General features: G+C 40.7%; 1 pseudogene; it reads left to right on the top strand.

Moving 5' to 3' along the window:
* LOC107726714 (leukocyte elastase inhibitor B-like) overlaps positions 1 to 5983 on the top strand; it is a 14286-nt pseudogene extending 8303 nt beyond the window's left edge.
* The last annotated feature ends 315 nt before the right edge of the window (positions 5984 to 6298 follow it).

Genomic DNA, 6298 nt, shown 5'->3' with positions numbered 1-6298 from the left:
CCCGGGAGGAGGCAGACCCAGCCGTTGCTCTGCTCTGTCCCGTTCGCGCTTTGAGCATTTACGTGGACCGCACGCAGAGCTTCAGGACCTCAGACCAGCTCTTTGTCTGCTTCGGAGGACAGCAGAAGGGAAAGGCTGTCTCCAAACAAAGACTTGCCCACTGGATAGTGGAGGCTATAGTCTTGGCATACCAGGCCCAATGTTTACCGTGCCCCCTCAGAGTTAGAGCACACTCTAAGAGAGGAGTGGCATCTTCTTGGACATTGGCGCAGGGCGCCTCGATAGCAGACATCTGTAGAGCTGCCGGCTGGGCGATACCTAACACGTTTGCAAGATTCTATAATCTCCGTGTAGAGCCTGTGTCCTCTCGTGTACTTGCCTCAGATGGTCAGTAACACTGGACCTGCTCTGTGTCAATCACGCTTGCTGCGCCATTCCTCTCTATGGACCGGATACGTGCGCTTAAGTGCTTCTCAGTTCAGGTTCCCTTTTTGGGAACCCTGTTGAAGTTCCTCTCGCACCCTCGGCGGTCAGGCATGGCAGAGCGCCAGACGCCAGGTCCAGCACTCGTGTGTATGCCCAAGATCAGCCCTTGTGCTGGGCTAGGTGCCCGTGTGTAGTGATTCCCCCTTCGGGTAATCCCACATGTGTATTCTTCCACGGTACGCTTCCCTCACGGTAAGCCCATGTCTTTCCCTGGCAGAGTCCTTCTGCCGTCTCTGCTGTGTATTGATCTCACCCCAGGTTGGCTGAATCTACCACAGGGACTTCCATATGTAGTACTGCCCTATGGCCAGTCCATATGTGTAACTTCCACATGATGCCTCCTTTATGTAGGATGTGGCTTCCGTAGTGTTCCCCTACTGGGTACGCTTTCCCAGTGTTATCCAATTCCCACTGTATGGAACACGTGACTGACTGAAAGGGAACGTCTCGGTTATGTATGTAACCCTCGCTCCCTGAAGGAGGGAATGGAGATGTTGCGTTCCGTCGCCGCAGTTGCTGTACCACCGCTGTATGGCCGAGGCACACGGTCTCGGCTCCTCAGCAAAAAGGAGCTCTCCCGGGGCGGGGTGCGCGACGCAAAGATCACACGCCAACACTTATTGGCTTGTTTTGTTAACACTCGAAGGTGATTGGTCTCTCTAGCGAGATCCCAATTTGTCAGTCACTGACGGAACATCTCCGTTCCCTCCTTCAGGGAATGAGGGTTACATGCGTAACCGAGACGTTCTTTGGAATGGAAAGTTTCCATGGATGTTAATGGTTTTTATTGGAACCATCGATGCAAATAAGGAACTTTGAAATTTAAGAGTATGTATGGAACGTTGTTTCAAAAATATTCATACCATTTTTATGTCTCATCCAGCTTGAAAAGGCACTGACCTACGAGAAGCTCATGGAGTGGACCAAACCCAGCAAGATGCGTCGACAGGAAGTTCAAGTATCTCTGCCCAGATTCAAAATGGAAGAAACCTATGACATGAAGAGTCTTTTGATCAGCATGGGAATGGAGGATGTTTTTGATGGGCAGAAGGTGAATCTTTCAGGCATGTCGCCTAACAATGACCTGCTGGTGTCGAAGGTGATTCATAAAGCCTTTGTTGAAGTAAACGAGGAAGGAACCGAAGCGGCTGCAGCCACCGGTGCTGTCATCGCCATACGTTCATTTGCACAGATGTTTATTGCAGACCATCCCTTCCTTTTCTTTATCCGACACAATCCCTCCAATAGCATCCTGTTTTACGGACGCTTCTGTTCTCCTTGAAGATGGTAATGATGAAGTGACGATTCTAGCTGTACTGTATGTGTTCCTCTAATAAATAAAGTCTGATAAATAATTGAATGAAATTGTCTGTATGCATTTACTTTGAAAGCACTGACTTCTGAGTTCTGATACAAAAGTTACAGAACTAAAAAATTATTTTAGGAGACAGGCAGACTCTAGTAAATAATTGACTTAAATGGCTACTCTAACAGCATCATCAGGTTTGATTTCAATTCATTGGCATAGTTATATACAATACATTTATTAGACTACATGAATATTATATAATATAATTATATCACATATGAACAAGGCGTTTCATTTGGCATGTATCCACAAATCATGAGTATTTCATATGACACATACTTTCAACCACCATCAGCTATATTACATTATTGGGTTTTACACACTTTATGATTAAGTGTACAAACACAGTCAATTTAATTTCTAGTTTTGCTCACCTCTAAAATATTTAATCAGCTAAATGTTGCTCTTTACAACTAAACTAAAAACAAGATTCTTATTTACAATAATGCATTAGCTGAATTTGGTGTTTAAATGTGGGAAAAACTTTTCATACTGGAGATATAAATATTCATGAAAAAAAATTTTTAATCCATACATATATTGAATGTATTGTCATTAATGGCATTAGAGCCCCCTTTTGGTGAACAAACTCATATATACAGAAACTTGTGTTGCAGGTCTATTGTGGTAGTTGAATGAAAATAAATAAATAAGGTCTCTAGCAAATAATTACTTTAATGGCCACTGCAGTAGCATCATAAGTTTTGCTCTCAATTCACTGGCATAATTATATACAGTGCATAATTATTAGGCTATATTTATATTACATATCACATATGAAAAAGGTGTATCCACAACACATGACCTGTTTTACGCAACCAAACATCTGACATGCCCACATAGTAAAAACTAAGATCATGATCACTGCATGAAATGTTAATAACTGTAACTGTAACTAAACGTCATTTAGAAAAGCAGTTGTTCTTCGGGTGTGTTGCAAGGGCAGTTATTATATTTTGTTTTGTTTTTTAACACGTTTTCTAAAAAGTTTCACAGTAACACCTACTTCCAACCCTCATCAGCTAATCCGTTATTGATTTGTACATTATGATTAATGTAAATATGATTCATCTTTCTTGGATTCAGGTTTTGTTTCTTGCACCTACACACTCTTTTATTTGATTTCAAGTTACTATAAACAAAGAGTGAAATGAAGAATGAATCATGTAAGTGGATAAATAAATCAAATAATATTAGAAACAATTTATGTTTTTACAGGAAGGTCGGACTAGGATTAAAAACTAACTGTTTTAGGGCGAGGCATCATTTATTAGACTGACACCCATAACTGTTAATTCATTCGACTCAGTCACGCTGGGAAACTTCATCATTTCCTAGAACTAACATTGCATAGAACTAACAAGATATGTCCACCTTCAAATCTGCTGTTATTTAAACAACCGCTATTTCTTGCTCAGCTTGTGAAAATGGAGCGTTTATCTGCAGCAAACACACAGTTCTCTCTAAACCTCTTCAAGAAGATCAGCGGAGGAAACACATCAGGAAATGTGTTCTACTCTCCGATCAGCATCTCCTCGGCTCTCGCCATGGTGTCGCTCGGAGCAAAAGGGGAAACAGCAGCACAGATGTTAAAGGTGATCTCACATTTATATGCTTTTTTATGGCCAGTTGTTCAGAATTTAATATAGCAGTTTCTGATTGGCATCTGTGGTGAAGAAATAATAACATGGAAACTTTCGATTGCACAAAAAGGTTCTTTATAGTGGAAAAGGTCCTTCAGATTTTTAAAATGCATTTCACACTAGGTATAAAGGTTCTTTTAAGGAACCAAAAAATGCTTCTATGGCATCACTGCAATTAAAAAACAAACAAAAACAATAGATGTTGAAGTTATCAAAATAGTGAAGTAGTTATCTTTATCAATTTTACCACAATGATGCTGTGTAGGTTTTGGGCTTTAACAATCCTGCCAAGCCTGATGCCGCAACTCCAGCTCCTCATCAACCAACCCAGAAGCCCCAGAAGCCCTGCGGCATCAAGAGTCAACATGAACCAACAATGACGCAACAAACCCAGAAGTTTGAGATACCTGCCGAACTCAAGGTTTAGTATGAGTATTTACATGATACACTAACCTCACGACTTTATGATTGCAATGTACTTGCCATAGTGGTGCATGTAGTCTTGGGGATTAAATTTGATATTGTTGATACAGACAGAAATCTCCTGCTCAGCCCACACCTGGACAAAAAACTGAGGACCAAATTCATTCCAGCTTCAACAAGCTCATGAGTGAACTGAAGAAACCAGGAGCCCCGTATGTGTTGAGTCTTGCCGCCTCTACGGAGAGCAATCCTACCAGTTTGTCGAGGTAAGACTCAAAGAAAATAATTCAATGTTTGCTTATGGTATTAAAGGACAAAGTTCTGGAAATGATCTCTAATTCAACTGATTTGCTATGTTATAGAAATTTCTTAATGATGCAAAAAAATACTATGAAGCCGGACTGGAGGAGGTGGACTTCAAGAAGAAATCAGAGGCTGCACGTGTCGACATCAACAAATGGGTGGAGAAAAACACTCAAGGTGAAAACCAACATGAACATAATTTGAATTATACACAGTCTGCACTATTACAAAAATATGTAGGTCTGTTTCAGCACTTTAGGCTCATGTTTGGCTTCATGTGCTCTTGCTGAACTGTATAATACTTGGGAAGTTTAAGTTTTGATATACTTTCAGTGGTTTTGTTCATTTTGGCCATTAAGTTTGCATTTTCATTAGAACTATCATGAGCTTTAATTGACAGATGCTTTAATAGTGTTTTGATTTAGATTTTCATTTTGTAGAGATTAATTCGATTCATTTGTGTGAATCGCTTCGAATCAATGCTTAAAGTGTAAAATGTACATTTGAATTTCAGAGAAGATCAAGGACTTGCTCCCACAGGGATCCATCGATGCGATGACGAGACTGGTCTTGGTGAACGCCATCTACTTCAAGGCAAACTGGGAGAAGAAATTCCCAAAGGAAGCCACCAGAGATGGACAGTTTAAGCTGAACAAGGTGAGATTTCATGTATATTTTTAACAGTCATGAAATATGAGTTGTGACATGATTCTGTTGACCTACTGATGATTTGCAGACTCAAACTAAACCAGTAAAGATGATGCGACAGAAGTCAAAGTTTCCTTTGGCCTTCATCCCAGAGATGAACATTCAGGTTCTGGAGCTGCCGTATGTCGGGAAGAATCTCAGTATGTTGATCATCCTTCCTAATGAGATTCAAGATGAAACCACTGGCCTTCAGAAGGTGAGACAACACGGATTATACACTCTAAAAAATGCTGGGTTAAATACAACCCAGCGCTGGGTAAAATATGGACAAACCCAGCGATTGGGTTGTTTTCAACCAACAGTTGGGTTAAATATTTAACCCAAACTTCTGGGCAGTAACCCAACCGCTGGGTCAAAACAACCCAGTGGCTGGGTTTGTCCATATTTTACCCAGTGCTGGGTTGTATTTAACCCAGCATTTTTAGTGTATGGTGTGTTTTTTCTTTATTTGGAATTGCTGGTTGCTGCATAAATATATAAGTTATTGAAGAGTTACAGTCTACAAGACTTTTTAATGTATTCTTGAATTAAATGGTCTATCCAAACACAAAATAAAAGTGTCAAATCAATGATGCTGTACAAACAGACCCCATACATGTTCATACAAATAGACACGCATTAACACGACTCTCTTATTATGCAGCTTGAAAAGGCACTGACCTACGAGAAGCTCATGGAGTGGACCAAACCCAGCAAGATGTTTCAAGAGCAAGTTCAAGTATCTTTACCTAAATTTAAGATGGCTGAAACCTATGGCATGGTGCAGTTTCTGCGCAGCATGGGAATGGAAGATGCCTTTGACCTGCAGAAGGTGAATCTTTCAGGCATGTCGCCCAACAATGACCTGGTGGTGTCGAAGGTGATTCATAAAGCCTTCGTTGAAGTAAACGAGGAAGGAACCGAAGCGGCTGCAGCCACCGGTGTCGTTATCGAAACAACCTCAATGCCATTAGACCCAAAAACCTTCATTGCAGACCATCCCTTCCTTTTCTTCATCCGGCATAATCCCTCCAACAGCATTCTGTTTTATGGACGATTCTGTTCTCCTTAAAGATCCTTAATGATGGAGTGATAATACAAAGTGTCTGTGTTTCTCTGACAAATAAAGGCTCTAGCAAATAACTGAGTGAATTTTTTTTCTATGCATTTACTTTCACAGCACTGATTTGAGAGTTCTGACACAAAACAGACTACAGAATGGAAAAAATAAGGGATGGCCATTTGCCATTCATGCGTTTAAAGCAAAAACTGTCTGGTTCTGATTGATGGCCAACTGACCAGTGCATCTCCAAAAATATATATTTCAGTTTAATCTTTTTAGCATGGAACATGGAAACTGTCAAACATGGAAAAATAAGCACAAAAT

Source organism: Sinocyclocheilus rhinocerous, unplaced genomic scaffold (genome assembly GCF_001515625.1).
Source record: "Sinocyclocheilus rhinocerous isolate Xijiao unplaced genomic scaffold, SAMN03320098_v1.1 scaffold2201, whole genome shotgun sequence".
NCBI classification, from domain to species: Eukaryota; Metazoa; Chordata; class Actinopteri; order Cypriniformes; family Cyprinidae; genus Sinocyclocheilus; species Sinocyclocheilus rhinocerous.
The sequence above is the reverse complement of the archived record's forward strand: the minus strand, read 5'-3'. Positions and strand labels throughout refer to the sequence as shown.